The following is a 19,906-nucleotide window of genomic DNA, read 5'->3' as shown; positions in this document are numbered from 1 at the left end:
TCAGGGGAGATTCCTAGCGTGTGCAGTCCAGGAGCAGCTACAAAGTGTATGGTGTGGCAGGACTTATGCAGTATTGGGTGGAATAGGCTTTATACACTGGAAACATGCCAGGGAAAGTCAGTGTGTCTTACTGTGTTTTCACTTCATTATTTCCCTACGGGAATGTGGGGCCCATGGCTAAATTAACTTCCACAAGGCCTACAGTTTCCAGACATGCACTAAAGTCCATTGTATTGGAGGTGAAAAGAAGTATTCTGCAGTGTCCAAAGTCATATTTGTACTGCTTTTGGGTCATCCAGAACTGTCATATTTCTGTGAGCCAGTCAGGACCAGACCCAGGCTGAGGGCTGACCTCAGCTGGATGGATTGATAACCTTTCTTCCACAAGCTAGGGCCTCCTCTCCACGAAGAGAAGATGGGAGGGGATACAGGTTCATCAATTAGCAGCTGTCACTGGGTGCCAGGCACCAGGCTGCACCAAGGAGGGAAGGCAGCGTGGGGGATGAGGCTTCAGACATGTGGCCAGAAACCCTGGACGACACCATTTTGAACAAGCTCAGAGGCTGGACAAGAAGGAGGGAGCAGGGGCAGGGACGTGATGTGTCGCTGTGTGATAGGACCAACAGAGACTTCCTGCCAGCCCCCTACTCAACTTTTAAAAAGTGCTTGCACAGGAAGAGAAGGGCTCTCTGGGGTGTGGTCTGCTGAGGGAGAAGGTGCTGGAGCCTGGCGCAATGGGCAGTTGGAAGGAGAGACCCCCTGACTGCCCCCAGGATCCTATCAGCACCAGAAGAAGAGCCCAGGACTGGTGCACAGAAGCAGGGGCCCCTGCGCAGGGAGAACAGAGTCCCAGAAGGAGAGCCTGGCGAGAGGCTGGCACAGGGAGCCAGTGAAGACAGCACCCTGCTGAATCAGAGATCCTGAGGGCAGAGGAGAGTGTTCCCAGTGGCGGGGGCTGGTAAAGAGGAGCATGAAGCGCCCCATAATGCCTGGCCAGGCATTTGGAAATCTGTCGTTTTGGTGCTTTGTGGCCCCCAGAGGAGGGGGGTCACCCTCACTTGTGAAAAGGTGCTGGGGGATCGGCTGGGAGAGCACTGTCTTCCCCCCCCCCCCCCCCCCCCAGCACGAAGAAATCTGCCATTTTGGTGCCTGGTGGCCCCCAGAGGAGGGGGTCAACCTCATCTGGGAAAAGAGGTGCAGGGGGTGCTGCAGGAGACCGCAGTCTCCCCCAGCATAAAGAAGAACAGTCCACCCCTAAGTTTCACGGGGCATCTGAAAGAATAACCCCTCAAGGGCTCAGCAGAAGGGCTGAGTTGGGGATGTCTGGAGAAGGGCATCCCCTGGAGGTGAAGTGGTGTAATTGCACCGAAATGCATTTACTATTGGTTATTTCTTTTTAGGTGGACTGAAAGTCACATGTGTAAAGTGAAGTACCTGTGTAAGGTGATGTTAAGCTAAATAGAGTTATGTTGCTGGACCTTCCTGCTAGGGGGTCTGGCTGTATTTACGTAATCCCATGCTTTTACCTGTGATTCCTTTTAAAGTGAAGAGGCACTGCAGGAGAAGTGTAGTTGCGAGGAGTACTTCTTTTGAAGGGACTGTAAGGCACATGTGTAAGGAGATGTCATAAGCCAAGAGGGGCTATGTTGCCAGACAGTCCTGCTAGGGTGTCTGGCTGTATATGCGCAATCCTGTGATTTCATCTGTGATGCCCTTAGGGGCTGTAATTGCAATGCATTCAAATGATCAACCAAGGTGATGAGCACTGTCATTCTAAAGTGTGCGTAAACATGGATTCTTGCTGCTGCGCTTAGGTGAAGACCCCAGACTGCTAGCCCTTAAGATATAGAGGTGTATACTTCATGGTCAGTAGGAGATGCTCAGTCAGGGTCATGTGTCACCAAGGCAGGTTTACCCCTTTTTAATGCTTGTTGAGGTAATGGGTTGGGTCGCCACTGGGATGGTGCCAGTGCGCAGGGCCCTCGCTCCAGGTTATGTTCAACTAACTGCATTGGGGGCAAGTTGATGTGCCTACATGGGAGTGGTGGTACTCGACCCCACCCCCCCTGCAGGAGGGGGGGAGATGTTATGCAATGTCACAAATAAATTCCAACAGCTTATGTATATTTGTAAATTGGTGCATAGTTTTGAGTGGTGTGTGTGTTTAACCCCTTCGGTGCTAGGCCTTTTCCCCTCCTGTGCTAAGCCTTTTTTGGGCTATTTGGGGTAGTGCGTGCTTAGGCCCCTGTAACTTTTTGACCACATTAGGTATCCACGCCAAATTTGCGTCCTTTTCTTCCAACATCATGGGGATTCTAAAGGTACCCAGGGTTTGTGGATTCTCCTAGAGGGTTCCCAGAAATTAGTCAAAATACAGCAACATTTTGTTTTTTTTGTGAAAAATGGGGAAAAGTGGCTGCAAATGAAAGCGTCTGGGTTTTTCTCTGCAAATGATATCAAAAAAGGGTTTCTGGGGCTGAAATCACAATTTCTCCAGCTTTTAGGGAATGACAGATTTTTGGCAGAAATCCAACATTTTTTACACAGTTTTGACATTTTTCTGGGACATACCCTATTTTTGCTATTTTTTGTGCTTTCAACCTCCTTCCAGATAATGGTAAAAATGGGTAGAAAAGCAATAATGGATCCTGGAAAGCTATACATTTTTGAAAAGTAGACAAAATTCTGAATTCAGCAAGGAGTCATTTGTGTAGATCCATCAAGGTTTCTTTATAGAAACTAACAGGTAAATATAGGAAAAATTAAACATTTGTTGAAAAAAGCAGCCTTTTGAGTCAACGTTTTCACCTGTAACTTCTACGAATTATGACATCTCTTTGAAAGCAATGTACCGTTACATCCGGTGGACCTTCCTGGTTGTGGGGATATATAGGACTTGTAGGTTCACCAAGAGCCCAACGAACCCAGAGTAAAAAACTGAGCAGCATTTTGTAATGTTTTTTTGTTGTTGTTCCGGGTATATAGCAATTATTGTGGGAAAATGTATACATGGAAAAATCGGTATGAAAGACACCTATGTATTTCTGAAATGGGAACAAATTACAGAGTTTAGAAACAGTGCATATTTGGACATTTTCGAAATTGTGAATACTCATACTTGCATGACAATTATTGGTCATTTTTCAAAATATCTTTTTTTTTATACAATGTCTTTCATTTGGAAGGGAAAAATGCATCAAAAATCAATAGGTAATAACAGTTGCTTTACAAATCTGAACTACCCTAAGTCTCCCGATAAAAATGGTACCTCACTTGTGTGGGTAGGCATAGTGCCCACGACAGGAAGTGGCTCAAAACCTAAGGTGAACACACCACATTTTCACACTTTTTTTGCGAAGAGTCTAGCTGCAGTTTTTGAACCCTAGCCCTGCCAGCACCTAGGGAAACCTAGCAAACCTATACATTTTTAAAAACTAGACACCCAGGGGAATCCAGGATGGGGTGACTCGACTGCCTCCCACCATGGTCTGTTACCCAAAATCCCTTGCAAACGTAAAAAATGGACAAAAACAACACATTTTCCCCACATTTCTGTGATGGAAAGTTCTGGAATCTGCGTGGATCCACAAATTTCCACCCACCCAGCGTTCCCCAAAGTCCTACGAGAAAAATGGTACCTCACTTGTGCGGGTCGGCATAGTACCCGCGACAGGAAACGGTGCAAAACGCAACGTGGTCACACCTCAATTTTGCAGTGAAAAATGACCCTTTTTTTGCAAAGTGACCAGCTGTAGTTTTTTAACCCTAGCCCTGCCGGCACCTAGGGAAACCTAGCAAACCTATACATTTTTGAAAACTAGACACCCAGGGGAATCCATGATGGGGTGACTCGACTGCCTCCCACCATGGTCTGTTACCCAAAATCCCTTGCAAACGTAAATAATTGACAAAAAAAACACATTTTCCCCACATTTCTGTGATGGAAAGTTCTGGAATCTGCGTGGATCCACAAATTTCCACCCACCCCGCGTTCCCCAAAGTCCTACGAGAACAATGGTACCTCACTTGTGCGTGTTGGCATAGTGCCCGCGACAGGAAACGGCGCAAAACGCAACGTGGTCACACCTCAAGTTTGCAGTGAAAAATGACCCCTTTTTGGCAAAGTGACTAGCTGTAGTTTTTGAACCCTAGCCCTGCCGGCACCTAGGGAAACCTAGCAAACCTATACATGTTTGAAAACTAGACACCCAGGGGAATCCAGGATGGGGTGACTTGACTGCCTTCCACCATGGTCTGTTACCCAGAATCCCTTGCAAACGTAAAAAATTGACAAAAAAAACACATTTTCCCCACATTTCTGTGATGGAAAGTTCTGGAATCTGCGTGGATCCACAAATTTCCACCCACCCCGCGTTCCCCAAAGTCCTACGAGAAAAATGGTACCTCACTTGTGCGGGTCGGCATAGTGCCCGCGACAGGAAACGGCGCAAAACGCAACGTGGTCACACCTCAAGTTTGCAGTGAAAAATGACCCCTTTTTGGCAAAGTGACTAGCTGTAGTTTTTGAGCCCTAGCCCTGCCGGCACCTAGGGAAACCTAGCAAAGCTATACATTTTTGAAAACTAGACACCCAGGGGAATCCAGGATGGGGTGACTTGACTGCCTCCCACCATGGTCTGTTACCCAGAATCCCTTGCAAACGTAAAAAATTGACAAAAAAAACACATTTCCCCATATTTCTGTGATGGAAAGTTCTGGAATCTGCGTGGATCCACAAATTTCCTCCCACCCCGCGTTCCCCAAAGTCCTACGAGAAAAATGGTATCTCACTTGTGCGAGTCGGCATAGTGCCCGCGACAGGAAACGGCGCAAAACGCAACGTGGTCACACCTCAATTTCGCAGTGAAAAATGACCCTTTTTTGGCAAAGTGACTAGCTGTAGTTTTTTAACCCTAGCCCTGCCGGCACCTAGGGAAACCTAGCAAACCTATACATTTTTGAAAACTAGACACCCAGAGGAATCCAGGATGGGGTGACTTGACTGCCTCCCACCATGGTCTGTTACCCAGAATCCCTTGCAAACGTAAACAATTGACAAAAAAAACACATTTTCCCCATATTTCTGTGATGGAAAGTTCTGGAATCTGCATGGATCCACAAGTTTCCACCCACCCCGCGTTCCCCAAAGTCCTACGAGAAAAATGGTACCTCACTTGTGCCGGTCAGCATAGTGCCCGCGACAGGAAACGGCTCAAAACGCAACGTGGTCACACCTCAATTTTGCAGCAAAAATGACCCTTTTTTGGCAAAGTGACGAGCTGTAGTTTTTGAACCCTAGCCCTGCCGGCACCTAGGGAAACCTAGCAGACCTATACATTTTTGAAAACTAGACACCCAGGGGAATCCAGGATGGGGTGACTTGACTGCCTCCCACCATGGTCTGTTACCCAGAATCCCTTGCAAACGTAAAAAATTGACAAAAGAAACACATTTTCCCCACATTTCTGTGATGGAAAGTTCTGGAATCTGCGTGGATCCACAAATTTCCACCCACCCCACGTTCCCCAAAGTCCTACGAGAAAAATGGTACCTCACTTGTGCGGGTCGGCATAGTGCCCGCGACAGGAAACGGCGCAAAACGCAACGTGGTCACACCTCAAGTTTGCAGTGAAAAATGACCCCTTTTTGGCAAAGTGACTAGCTGTAGTTTTTTAACCCTAGCCCTGCTGGCACCTAGGGAAACCTAGCAAACCTATAAATTTTTGAAAACTAGACACCCAGGGGAATCCAGGATGGGGTGACTTGACTGCCTCCCACCATGGTCTGTTACCCAGAATCCTTTGCAAACGTAAAAAAGTGACAAAAAAAACACATTTTCCCCATATTTCTGTGATGGAAAGTTCTGGAATCTGCGTGGATCCACAATTTTCCACCCACCCCGCGTTCCCCAAAGTCCTACGAGAAAAATGGTATCTCACTTGTGTGAGTCGTGCTAGTGCCCGCGACAGGAAACGGCGCAAAACGCAACGTGGTCACACCTCAATTTTGCTGTGAAAAATGACCCTTTTTTGGCAAAGTGACGAGCTGTAGTTTTTGAACCCTAGCCCTGCCGGCACATAGGGAAACCTAGCAAACCTATACATTTTTTAAAACTAGACACCCAGGGGAATCCAGGTTGGGGTGACTTGACTGCCTCCCACCATGGTCTGTTACCCAGAATCCCTTGCAAACGTAAAAAATTGACAAAAAAACACATTTTTCCCACATTTCTGTGATGGAAAGTTCTGAAATCTGCATGGATCCACAAATTTCCACCCACCCCACGTTCCCCAAAGTCCTACGAGAAAAATGGTACCTCACTTGTGCGGGTCGGCATAGTGCCCGCGACAGGAAACGGCGCAAAACGCAACATGGTCACACCTCAATTTTGCAGTGGAAAATGACCCTTTTTTGGCAAAGTGACGACCCGTAGTTTTTGAACCCTAGCCCTGCCGGCACCTAGGGAAACCTTGCAAACCTATACATTTTTGAAACCTAGACACCCAGGGGAATCCAGGATGGGGTGACTTGACTGCCTCCCACCATGGTCTGTTACCCAGAATCCCTTGCAAACGTAAAAAATTGACAAAAAAAACACATTTTCCCCACATTTTTGTGATGGAAAGTTCTGGAATCTGCGTGGATCCACAAATTTCCTCCCACCCCGCGTTCCCCAAAGTCCTACGAGAAAAATGGTATCTCACTTGTGCGAGTCGGCATAGTGCCCGCGACAGGAAACGGCGCAAAACGCAACGTGGTCACACCTCAATTTCGCAGTGAATAATGACCCTTTTTTGGCAAAGTGACTAGCTGTAGTTTTTGAACCCTAGCCCTGCCGGCACCTAGGGAAACCTAGCAAACCTATACATTTTTGAAAACTAGACACCCAGAGGAATCCAGGATGGGGTGACTTGACTGCCTCCCACCATGGTCTGTTACCCAGAATCCCTTGCAAACGTAAAAAATTGACAAAAAAAACAAATTTTCCCCACATTTTTGTGATGGAAAGTTCTGGAATCTGCGTGGATCCACAAATTTCCTCCCACCCCGCGTTCCCCAAAGTCCTACGAGAAAAATGGTATCTCACTTGTGCGAGTCGGCATAGTGCCCGCGACAGGAAACGGCGCAAAACGCAATGTGGTCACACCTCAATTTCGCAGTGAAAAATGACCCTTTTTTGGCAAAGTGACTAGCTGTAGTTTTTGAACCCTAGCCCTGCCGGCACCTAGGGAAACCTACCAAACCCACCCATTTCTGAAAACTAGACACCCGGCGGCTTCCAGGGAGGTATGGCTTGCGTGGATGCCCCAACGTTTCCTTACCCAGAATCCCCTGCAAACCTCAATTTTAGCTATAAAAAAACCCTTTTTTCACACATTTTGGGGTGGGAAAGTTGTGGCATCACCGGGCTCACACAAATTTACCACCACCCAGCGTTCCCCCAGGTCTCCCGGTAAAAATGGTGCCTCACTTGTGTGGGAGGCCCAAGTACCCGCGGCAGGCAAGGGCCCAAAACGTATTGAAGCGACATCAAAATGGCCTATCGCAAAACCACCTGGTTTTGCAAGGGGGGTCACTTGGGTTTTTGGCCCGGTGCTCGGCGGCCATCTAGGGAAACCTACCAAACCCACACATTTCTGAAAACTAGACACCCGGCGGCTTCCAGGGAGGTATGGCTTGCGTGGATCCCCCAACGTTTCCTTAGCCAGAATCCCCTGCAAACCTCAATTTTAGCTAAAAAAAACCCTTTTTCACACATTTTGGGGTGGGAAAGTTGTGGCATCACCGGGCTCACACAAATTTACCACCACCCAGCGTTCCCCCAGGTCTCCCGGTAAAAATGGAGCCTCACTTGTGTGGGAGGCCCAAGTACCCGCGGCAGGCAAGGGCCCAAAACGTAGTGAGGCGACATCAAAATGGCCTATCGCAAAACCACCTGGTTTTGCAAGGGGGGTCACTTGGGTTTTTGGCCCGGTGCTCGGCGACCATCTAGGGAAACTTACCAAAGCCACGCATTTCTGAAAACTAGACACCCGGCGGCTTCCAGGGAGGTATGGCTTGCGTGGATCCCCCAACGTTTCCTTACCCAGAATCCCCTGCAAACCTCAATTTTAGCTAAAAAAAACCCTTTTTTCACACATTTTGGGGTGGGAAAGTTGTGGCATCACCGGGCTCACACAAATTTACCACCACCCAGCGTTCCCCCAGGTCTCCCGGTAAAAATGGTGCCTCACTTGTGTGGGAGGCCCAAGTACCCGCGGCACGCAAGGGCCCAAAACGTAGTGAGGCGACATCAAAATGGCCTATCGCAAAACTACCTGGTTTTGCAAGGGGGGTCACTTGGGTTTTTCGCCCAAAACGTAGTGAGGCGACATTTGGGATAGGCAATGTTGATGTCGCCTCACTACGTTTCGGGCCCTTGCCTGCCGCGGGTACTTGGGCCTCCCACACAAGTGAGGCACCATTTTTACCGGGAGACCTGGGGGAACGCTGGGTGGTGGTAAATTTGTGTGAGCCCGGTGATGCCACAACTTTCCCACCCCAAAATGTGTGAAAAAAGTGATATTTTCAGATAAAATTGAGGTTTGCAGGGGATTCTGGGTAAGGAAACGTTGGGGGATCCACGCAAGCCATACCTCCCTGTAAGCCGCCGGGTGTCTAGTTTTCAGAAATGTGTGGGTTTGGTAGGTTTCCCTAGATGGCCGCCGAGCACCGGGTCAAAAACCAAAGTGACTCCCCTTGCAAAACCAGGTGGTTTTGCAATAGGCCATTTTGATGTCACCTCACTACGTTTTGGGCCCTTGCCTGCCGCGGGTACTTGGGCCTCCCACACAAGTGAGGCACCATTTTTACCAGGAGACCTGGGGGAACGCTGGGTGGTGGTAAATTTGTGTGAGCCCGGTGATGCCACAACTTTCCCACCCCAAAATGTGTGAAAAAAGTGATTTTTTCAGCTAAAATTGAGGTTTGCAGGGGATTCTGGGTAAGGAAACGTTGGGGGATCCACGCAAGCCATACCTCACTGGAAGCCGCCGGGTGTCTAGTTTTCAGAAATGTGTGGGTTTGGTAGGTTTCCCTAGATGGCTGCCGAGCACCGGGTCAAAAACCAAAGTGACCCCCCTTGCAAAACCAGGTGGTTTTGCGATAGGCCATTTTGATGTCACCTCACTACGTTTTGGGCCCTTGCCTGCCTCGGGTACTTGGGCCTCCCACACAAGTGAGGCTCCATTTTTACTGGGAGACCTGGGGGAACGCTGGGTGGTGGTAAATTTGTGTGAGCCCGGTGATGCCACAACTTTCCCACCCCAAAATGTGTGAAAAAAGGGATTTTTTCAGCTAAAATTGAGTTTTGCAGGGGATTCTGGGTAAGGAAACGTTGGGGGATCCACGCAAGCCATACCTCCCTGGAAGCCGCCGGGTGTCTAGTTTTCAGAAATGTGTGGGTTTGGTAGGTTTCCCTAGATGGCCGCCGAGCACCGGGTCAAAAACCAAAGTGACCCCCTTGCAAAACCAGGTGATTTTGCGATAGGCCATTTTGATGTCACCTCACTACGTTTTGGGCCCTTGCCTGCCGCGGGTACTTGGGCTTCCCACACAAGTGAAGCACCATTTTTACCGGGAGACCTGGGGGAACGCTGGGTGGTGGTAAATTTGTGTGAGCCTGGTGATGCCACAACTTTCCCACCCCAAAATGTGTGAAAAAAGTGATTTTTTCAGCTAAAATTGAGGTTTGCAGGGGATTCTGGGTAAGGAAACGTTGGGGGATCCACGCAAGCCATACCTCCCTGGAAGCCGCCGGGTGTCTAGTTTTCAGAAATGTGTGGGTTTGGTAGGTTTCCCTAGATGGCCGCCGAGCACCGGGTCCAAAACCAAAGTGACCCCCCTTGCAAAACCAGGTGGTTTTGCGATAGGCCATCTTGATGTCACCTCACTACGTTTTGGGCCCTTGCCTGCCGCGGGTACTTGGGCCTCCCACACAAGTGAGGCACCATTTTTACCGGGAGACCTGGGGGAACGCTGGGTGGTGGTAAATTTGTGTGAGCCCGGTGATGCCACAACTTTCCCACCCCAAAATATGTGAAAAAAGTGATTTTTCTGCTACAATTGAGGTTTGCAGGGGATTCTGGGTAAGGAAACGTTGGGGGATCCACGCAAGCCATACCTCCCTGGAAGCCGCCGCGTGTCTAGTTTTCAGAAATGTGTGGGTTTGGTAGGTTTGCCTAGATGGCCGCTGAGCACCGGGCCAAAAACCAAAGTGACCCCCCTTGCAAAACCAGATTAACTATTGTTCCTACAGCGTGAGAATTTTGGAGTAAAATTGCGAATAAAATGTGGCAGACATTTTGAGGTTTGCAGGACATTGGGGATAAAAAAAAACGTTTTGAATTCACAAGAGAGACATCACCATGAACTCCCATGGGTTTTCTACAATATCTACAGTTGGTGGGTTATTCTTACATGGAAAGTGTACCTTGGCAGAGAAACTAAAGACAAAGATTGCTGCACAACCATCTATTCCTCAAACACACACACATACTGGTTGGATTTGGCATGAGGGCGAGTCATGGTTCAGTGTATTAAATTTTATTAACTAGAGATTTCACAAAAATGAAATGCACTGTCAATAATTAAATTCACAAAAAACCAAACCAATGACTCGCAGCTCGTGAGCTGTAATGCCACGTCAAGGCACCAGCCACTTTACAGGCCATTCACACACCTTTCATACGTGATACAAACAAGACCATTCGCCCCACCAGGTACAAAAGCAACACAGTACAAAATTCACCAAAAAGGGACAAGGTACACCCTGCTTCAGAAATACAAATATTACTGCACAGCCATCTAATCCGCAAGCACACACACATACTGGTTGGATTTGGCACAATGGTGAGTGATGGTTCAGTAGATACAATTGTATTAGCAAGTGATTTCACAATACATGAAATGCACTGGTAATAATTGAAAGGGCGAGAAACTGAACCATTGACTCACAGCTCGTGAGCTGTAAAGCCACGACATGGCACCAACCTCTTTACAGGCCATTCATACACCTTTCATACGTGTGAGACATACAAAACCATTCACACCGCCAGCCGCGGGCCCATCACATAACAAAACTCACACCAGCAAACAGCGCCATTCAAGGGCCCATCACTTTCACACGCCCACAATCTAGACACAGCAACTACACATGCTGATGGATTGCGTGGAGTGGCACTCAGCTAGCAGTATGTGTAGTGACCAGCAGAAAGTCACTACTCACACACAGCCAGCCGAGCTCCAGTCCACACACACCGCTAGCAGAGCGCCAGTCCACACACACCGCTAGCAGAGCGCCAGTCCACGCACACCGCTAGCCAAGCGCCAGTCCAGGCACACTGCCAGCCAAGCGCCAGTCCAGGCACACCACCAGCCAAGCTCCAGTCCACGGACACCTCCAGCCAAGCACCAGTCCGCACACACCACCAGTCCACGCACACCGCCAGCCAAGTACCAGTCCACGCACACCGCCAGCCAAGCACCATTCCACGCACACCACCTGCCAAGCTCCAGTCCACGCACACCACCAGCCAAGCTCCCGTCCACGGACACCACCAGCCAAGCACCAGTCCGCACACACCACCAGTCCACGCACACCGCCAGCCAATTACCAGTCCACGCACACCGCCAGCCAAGCACCATTCCACACACACTGCCAGCCAAGCTCCAGTCCACGCACACCACCAGCCACGCGCCAGTCCACGCACACCGCCAGTCCATGCACACCGCCAGTCCACGCTCACCGCCAGCCAAGCACCATTCCACGCACACCACCAACCAAGTGCCAGTCCACACACACCAACAGCCAAGCGCAAGCCTACACACACCGCCATCACATTTAGGATTTTTTTGGAAAAAAATAAAAACACAAACAAATCGCAAATAGATACAAATCTTCTAACAGTAAATCAGCAACTAAATACATTGCACTAACACCAACCTTGAAACAGAATCAAATTATCCAAAGAATACAGACCAGGCAGTTCACTTTACCACTCATGAATGCTCCCAATAATTCTTTCGCGTGTGGTACGCTCTAAAACAAGCAGGGAGACACAGTGCAGGATGAGAAGGGCAGTCGGGGCAGTAAATACGACTCTCATTCCGCGAACCTCTTCGCCAACAGACTCTACATCTCCTACTGGGAAAATCTTTTAAGGGTGTGGGAGGAATGTGATCTGGAAAGTGGCGATCTTTCAATCTAGCAACATCCTCCACCACTCCAACTCTAGGAACACTTGCCTGTTCCACTACAACAAGGCTGCCTATTACAGACTCCTGAAACTTAGCAAAAGTCATCTTTGACTCAGGGCAAGAATCTTGGAACACAACAAAAGCATTAAACATTGCCAAGTGGAAAAGATGGATAGCCAACTTCTTGTACCAAATGTAAGCCTTACGAAGAGCAGTGTAAGGTTCCAACCTCTGATCTACTCTGTCAACATCACCCATGTGCCTATTATAGTCTAAAATGCACACAGGTTTGCACGCTTCAGCGACCTGACCCCAAACAGTCACAGGTGCAGTGCTTTCATCATGGATGGTAGTCAGCATGTAGACATCTCTCCTGTCTGAAAACTTCACAGCAAGAAGCTCCTGGCAACGCAACGCACTGCACTGTCCCCGCACAAGCTTTTGACAAACAAGTTCTTTCGGGAAACCTTTACGGTTAGAGCGGATTGTGCCACAAGCAAGTGTCCACTTTGGCCAATTCCCTGAACAACCGCACACCAGTGTAGAAGTTATCTACATATAAATGGTGGCCTTTGTTAAAAAATCCTCTACCAAGTTCCCAAACAATTTTCTCAGTCACTCCAAAAGTGGACAGACAACCAGGGAGGTTCATCCTAGATTCCTTACCGGTGTACACCCTGAAATTAGACACATATCCAGTCCTACTGTCACACAGCATATACAGCTTTATTCCATAGCGTGCCCTCTTACTAGGAATGTATTGCCTAAAAACCAAGCGGCCCTTGAACAACACCAAAGACTCATCCACTGCAATTTCTTTCCCAGGGGCATAAATCTCAGAAAATCGATCAACAAAGTGATCAAGGACAGGCCTAATCTTAAAAAGACGGTCACAATCAGGGTGATCTCGTGGCAACGCTAAACCATTATCAACAAAATGCATCATCCGAAGCAGAAGCAAATACCTGTCACGACTCATGACTGCCGGAAAAATAGACGTTGCCATCAAGGGACTGCTAGACCAATATGAAGACATTGATGGCTTCCTTAGCAAGCCCATCAAAAAAGTTAAACCCAAGAACTTCTTCATCTCTTCAACATTTGTGGGAGTCCACCGGGTAGCTCTAGAGTGTGGCTTAAGACTGGCACTGTTGTCCCTCAAAAACTGTTCGGCATACAAATTAGTCTGCTCAACAATCTCTGCCAAAAACACATCGTCCATAAACAACTGAAAAAAATTTCCCGGCAAAAAGTTTTCAGTATTCACTCTAGACCCTGGAACACCAGTAAACTCTGGCAATGCCGGCTACACCATGCCAGGGGCAACCCAGAGGTCATCACTTTCAAAGGGAAGCCTTGCAGCCCCAGCCTGCAGCCCAGATGCCTCTTGCCGCACTACACCAACGGGAAGCCTTGCAGCCGAAGGCTGCAGCCCAGAAGCCTCTTGCCGCACTACACCAACGGGAAGCCTTGCAGCCCCAGGCTGCAGCCCAGATGCCTCTTGCCGCACTATCGGCACATCAGTCTCCTCCTCTAACACAGGCACTTCATCCGCACTAAGAGTATCTTCATCATCCGATGACTCCATATGGAGAGAAAACTCACTGCCAGAATCGTCCCCTGCCTCCTCTCCCTCAGATGCAGAGTCAGTCTCTGAACCATGGTCAGAGGAAGACTCAAAAAGCAAACCAACAACCTGCTGAGCAGTAATCCTGCGGCTAGCCATTATACTTTCTAAGATAGAAAACTGCACAAACAAGTCAACAACAACCAACAATGTGCAACCCAAGTAAGTAAAGAAATGTGTACCTTTATCACAATGATAAATGTACTCAAAAACTATAGAATTCAATTACAATAGACAGCTACACTCACCAGAACCTACTCTGCAGTGACACAGCAAAAACCAACGATATCCAACTAGAAAGAAGAAAAAAAAAAACAATTACTCACAAGACAACAAAATACACATCGAGCACAAATGCAAACAGTTTTTGCCAAGGGGTCACTTCCTCATGCAGAAAAATACATCCCTGGTGTCTAGTGTGCTTTTCTGCCCCCCCCCCCCCTGGGAGCAGAAACGGACAGAAAGACGACCGATCTGCCCCCAGGGGGGGGGGCAGAAAAGTCTTCCCATTATTTATGCCCCAAAGGAAGCGACCCTTGCCCAAGGGGTCGCTTCCTAAATTAGGAAAAAGACATCCCTGGTGTCTAGTGGGCTTTTCTGTCCCCCCTGGGGGCAGAAACGGGCAGAAAGACGACCGATCTGCCCCCAGGGGGGGCAGAAAAGTCTTCGAAATAATTTGGCAGCCAAGGAAGCGACCCTTGCCCAAGGGGTCGCTTCCTAAATTATGAAAAAGACATCCCTGCTGTCTAGTGGGCTTTTCTGCCCCTCCTGGCGGCAGAAACGGGCAGAAAGACGACCGATCTGCCCCTAGGGGGGGCAGAAAAGTCTTCCCATTATTTATGCCCCAAAGGAAGCGACCCTTGCCCAAGGGGTCGCTTCCTAAATTAGGAAAAAGACATCCCTGGTGTCTTGTGGGCTTTTCTGCCCCCCTAGGGCAGAAAGACGACCGATCTGGCCCCAGGGGGGGCAGAAAAGTCTTCGAATTAATTTGGCAGCCAAGGAAGCGACCCTTGCCCAAGGGGTCGCTTCCTAAATTAGGAAAAAGACATCCCTGGTGTCTAGTGGAGACGACCGATCTGCCCCCAGGGGGGGCAGAAAAGTCTTCAAAATAATTTGGCAGCCAAGGAAGCGACCCTTGCCCAAGGGGTCGCTTCCTAAATTATGAAAAAGACATCCCTGGTGTCTAGTGGGCTTTTCTGCCCCCCCCTGCGGGCAGAAACGGGCAGAAAGACGACCGATCTGCCCCCGGGGGGGCAGAAAAGTCTTCAAAATAATTTGCCAGCCAAGGAAGCGACCCTTACCCAAGGGGTCGCTTCCTAAATTAGGAAAAAGACATCCCTGGTGTCTAGTGGGCTTTTCTGCCCCCCCTGGGGCAGAAACGGGCAGAAAGACGACCGATCTGCCCACAGGGGGGGCAGAAAAGTCTTCAAAATAATTTGGCTGCCTAGGAAGCGACCCTTGCCCAAGCGGTCGCTTCCCAAAATAAGGAAAAAACATCCCTATTGTCTAGTGGGGCATCCCTGCTCCACGATCGCAACGCTGTGCGCGATCGTGGAGCAGGAATGCCCAGCATTGAGACATCAGGGGAGAGGAAATACTCTTTCCTCTCCCCCGATGCCTCAAGGCCTCGCAATTCCGCCCCCCCGCCAAACACCTACCTGATCCGTTGGACGCGCTGGAAGAAATGAATTCCAGCGCGTCCAACACTTCCTGATTACGTTGGCGCGCGCTGTGCGCGCTGACGTCATCAGGAAGCGTGGGGGGGCTCGGGGTGGCAGCGGAAGCTATTCCACTGCCATCCCCCTCTGTGGGGGCACGATCGATGCCCCAGGGGGGGAGCGCCAGCGCTTCCCCCGGGGGCTGTGCTCATGACGGAACGGTTCCGTCATGAGCACAGCCCAACCGATGCTCATGACGGAACCGTTCCGTCATGAGCATCGAAGGGGTTAATAAATGTACTCTTACTTTTATAAAGCAATGTACAGACTGGACAATCAATTATTGAGTGTTATTTTTGTGCACCTGCAAATGGTGATTACTAGCCCACACCACCTCCCTTGAGTAAGCCTCAGACTGCTCTGCAACGCTACCCTCTGAGAGTCAGGCGCTACAATTGGGTGTTTGGTTCCCAGTGAAGGACAAATTTAGTCATGTTATTTGTGCAGGCCTCACAGATGCTGCCTCGTTTTCCAACAAAAGGCTTAATCATCGGACAGATTATTTTGATCAAACAGATGATTTTTATGAATCAAGAGTTTTAACCATTCCTCACATGGTCCCCAAAAATCTATTCTATTATCCCTATTATTGTGTCTCTGTAATTTGACTCTATCCATCTTCATTATATATTTGATAGAGATCACCCAATCTAAAAAAGTAGGAGAAATATCCCACTTTTTGTAAATTTCTCTTCTTGCACGCAAAATTAAATATAAACATCTTATTTTCCCATCTGGAAAAGGATTTGTAATCAAGACACAATCCAAAAAATACTAAAACTGTGCTTACCTGAATATCCAAACCATAAATATTTTCCAAACCTTTTTTTATCTGTGCCCAAAATTGTTGAAGCTTAGGACAAGTTAGAAACATATGGACATCATCCGCATCAGTAAGAAGGCACTTGGGACATTTAGGCGGTAAACCTTTCGAGAATTTTGAAAGCTTTTGCGGAGACAAATACACCCTGTGACCACAAAAAATATGATTCCTCCTTAAATTTGCTGGTTGTACTGTAGAATATAAAATGTCGTAAGATACTTGCCATATATCTTCAAGGTGGCATCCAGGCAAGCTCTCTCCCTATAACTCCATAAGTAATTTAAATTCTCCTTCCTCTAGATCCAGAATCAACCAGTAAAGAGTCGATATCTCCTTTTTTAAAATGTTCTTCCTTAACATATTTTCTAGTTCATTTTGAAAGCCCACCTTAGTTCCGATATTTTGATGCCAACTTTTTATTTGTCAGTACTTACATTTTGTAAGTCTATTGCTTGTTTATTTATTGATTGTTTAATCGTGTAGAGGATGGGACAAGCCACAGTTTATGAAGTGGTTCTCGAAGACACTTGTCGTTGTACCTCTGGTACCTCACAGCTGCCTGACACTGTCCCTATGCTGCCTCAGAGCTGGCTTGACAGTACAAGTATGAACAAGTCAATAATCACTTGTGAATTATATCCCTTTAGTTAGTGTTATAATATATAGTGGTGCACAGGCAGTTCAGTGCTCATTGGTGCAACGTGTAAGAAATGAAAATTTTGAATTAAAAAGTAAGTCTGTATTCCAGTATTACATTCAAATTGAATATATGTTCCTTGTGTTAGAAACCAATTTGTTATAGATAATCTCTTTAACAGTATTAAAGTTTCAACCCACACACTGATTCCAATGCGTCTTCTCAGGACAACAAATCCTGTCTAGCACAACACCTCCATGTCGTAGTAGTCCAGTACTGTGCTGAGGTAGTCAGTTAATCATGCCACAGCAATAGCTCATTGCAGCATAGACAAATCCATGCAAAAACATTCCGAAACTTTATCCAGGCCAAAACAACTGCGGGATTGCACTATGGCATTTTACAAACAATCCATCCACATGCAAAACCTTTTAAATAATGGGTTTCACCTGTGGATGGATGGATTGCTTGCACCACGCCAGAGTACAATCCGGCAATTGGTTTTGCTGTCACAGTGTTTTAGAGTGTTTTCGCATGGATTTGTTTATGCTGCATTAAACTATTTATGTGGCATGATCACCTGACTACCTCGGCACAGTATGGAACTTCTGCAGCATGGAGGTGTTGTGGTAGATGTCATGTGTTTTCCTGAGGAGACCCTCTTGAATCACGGTGTGGGTCGAAACGTTGTCAACACTTAAAGGGATTCTCTGTAACAGACTGATTTGTAACACAAGGAACACATATTTAATTTGACTGTTAGCACATTTGTGCAAATTCAGGGATCATAAAGTGATTCTCTCAATCTACCAAGAGCGGTGTTAATCCCCTAAATATTTTGGTGCTCTGCTACTGAGCCAGGTCAACAAATCAATACATTCAATATTATGAGAAGCACATTAGGCTCCACAAAAAAAGACAGATAATATTTTAGCATCATACCATGAAGGTTAGTCTTTACAGAAGGCAAAAATTAAGTTGTCACCAATTAATAATCAAAATGTGTATGTTTCAGTTAATATGCAATTAAAATTAACTCCAAATCTTATCTAAAGGGTGAGCCAACATGGGAGTCGCTTCAATGGGAAGGACAAAGGAAAGTCAGTTCTCGCTCTCTCTCTCCGAGAGAGAACTTTAAAATCTACTTTTCTCTATTCTGCTCTGCACTCTCTTATGAACTAAAAGCAAACACATTCTATCATTTTACACCTACATGCAGCTCTCACAAGGCTGTCCAATCAGGTTAAAGCGAGGTGATACTATTACACACTCATTAGGTTCTCAAGGTTTCTCACAATATAACCTCCCTGCATCCGTCAAACGTACACTTGCTGTAACAAGATAAGACACATTGACTAGTCTGCACATGGCAGGGCAGTAGTCTTCTTGAAGTACTATTTATTAAAACATTTCATGATAATCACATAATATTTCTTCACATGGAAACTAGGCAAAAAAGAACGCCACATTTGACAATTAGAAATCCAGCTCGCCCAGGAATAAAATGTCCCCAAAGCAAAGACGGAAACAACACTAGACATTTTTGAAATTCACTCCTACATTAGTTACAGTCATTCTAAACGTGAATAAAATGATTTCTCTCTACATATAGCATTTGCGTGTTTATGGGTTACTGTTGTGCTAATGCAACAGATTTAATAAAAAACACTTCTCCAAATCCTTCTCTCTGGTGATTCTGGGAATCGCCCCAATCACATTTTCACTAATTGAATTCTCCCATTACACAGAAGGTGTTGATTTTTACAACTTGCCTCTGGACTCCTCTTACCCCTCGAGTTCACAGTACACTTTGCCTTGGATGTTGTCCATCTCAAATTCTTCTCTTTTCCTCTTTCTTCCGGTTGTTTGTGCCATCTTCTTTTCTCCCCTGAAATTTGACACACCCTTTTTTCGAAATCATTTTGGTGAAAATGCAAATTGCATAAATCAAAAGAATTAGTAGCGGGTTTAATGCAGTCCTGAAGATTTCTCCTCAAATACTACCAAACCACTCGCCAATTTTTGAAAATCCTTTCTCTATCTCTTCCCAGACACCGGTCTCCTCTAAATCCTCCGTCTCGCAAGAAATGTCTGTCACATTAGACTTGTTAATATGGTTTCTTGCATCAGACAAGTAAGTGCAGCATTGCTGTACACAAAGCATGCTGCAGGCTCCACCTTCTTTTGCTAATAAGATGTCTAAAGCAAGTCTATTTTGCAATACCAGAGCTCGTAGGCAACAAGCTCTGCATCTACTGCAGTTAAAGCACCATCCATGTTAGTAGCCAGACTATCTACCAAAGCAGACTGCTTTCTCATCTTTAACTCATTCAAATCTGCTACACTTACAGAAGTTACCATGGCTCTAAATATATCTCCTACTAAATGAGAAGTACTATGCTTATCTTGCCCAGGAGCCACTATACTCCTATCATCTATATCAGCTACATGAAATACTTTGGGAATTGCTATAGATAAGCAATTCCCTACCCAGTTCAGTGGAAGCTGAAAATAAACTTTTTTTTCCGCGCACATAATAAACACCTCTGTATTATATTGAAAGGTATTCCCCGGTTACATTAAGGTTCAAGAGGGGGGAAAAAATCAAGAATATTGAAGTGTGGGCCTCTTAACCAACCTATCTCATTTTACTGGGTAGAAAAATCTCTAAATTGATATAGCACAACCCCACAATGTCCCCTATAAGTGTACTGACTTCACAACATAAATGCTTTTTCTTTGTGTTTATTATTTAATCAAAAGCAATACATAAAATTTTTTTGTATCAAAAATATATTCATATAATTTTTTCAATTTTTTCTTTCTTGTTTTGTGATTTACATAAATTCTCAAAAAGCATATAC

This window comes from Triturus cristatus, chromosome 5_2, assembly GCF_964204655.1.
Source record: "Triturus cristatus chromosome 5_2, aTriCri1.1, whole genome shotgun sequence".
NCBI lineage: Eukaryota > Metazoa > Chordata > Amphibia > Caudata > Salamandridae > Triturus > Triturus cristatus.
This window is presented reverse-complemented; position numbering follows the sequence as displayed.